Source organism: Mobula birostris, chromosome 4 (genome assembly GCF_030028105.1).
Source record: "Mobula birostris isolate sMobBir1 chromosome 4, sMobBir1.hap1, whole genome shotgun sequence".
Taxonomy (NCBI): Eukaryota; Metazoa; Chordata; class Chondrichthyes; order Myliobatiformes; family Myliobatidae; genus Mobula; species Mobula birostris.
This window is the reverse complement of record NC_092373.1, coordinates 120,694,073-120,694,795: the sequence shown is the minus strand read 5'-3', so window position 1 is coordinate 120,694,795 and position 723 is coordinate 120,694,073.

The window sequence follows — 723 nt, the reverse complement described above, 5'->3', positions numbered from 1 at the left end:
AAATGAATATTCTCTTTTCAGTATTGTGCATTTTATATATTAGTCCCTATTTGTGATGTAACATGTCCTTGTTTGACTCTCTACATTTCACAGCAATTTGTATATCTGTTTTAAGTGGCTTTTTGATCATCTGACATGCATGCAACCATATTTTGACAGATAATTCCTCGAAATTCATGCCTGGGTTGGCACTTTAAAACAGTGGCAGTGTTCATGTGCACAGTTCCAGAAATTCAGTTTCTTTGACTTCAAAGATAACTAAATTAAGAGACATTGTACAGCTTGCTGACAGTATATGTAGGTTGTCTAGTACCACTAAATGGAGATGAATTTCTAGGAATATGTACTGCATATGAGGTAGAAAAAATATCGAGTTAAGCTTTCATTCTTCAATCACATCACAGGAAAAATAGCATATCTGTAACAGCGCCTCAAATCCTTTTGCATCTTCATTTAAAATTGCTTCTAATTGCTATCTGAGATGCGACAAAGGAAAACTGAACATGTTTTTCAAAGCGACAGGACAATTTGCAAGATACTTAACAAAATTCCATTATATCAGAGAATTCGAAATGATTGTTGTTGAAGAATTTACTTTTGCAAGCAAATCTGATAGAAACAAGAAGACTTAACATTTGACAGAAAGACAAGTTCATGCCAATCTAATCAAGGATCTGTTACAGAAAAGTAACCAAGAAATAGAAAAAAGAACATATTTATTTT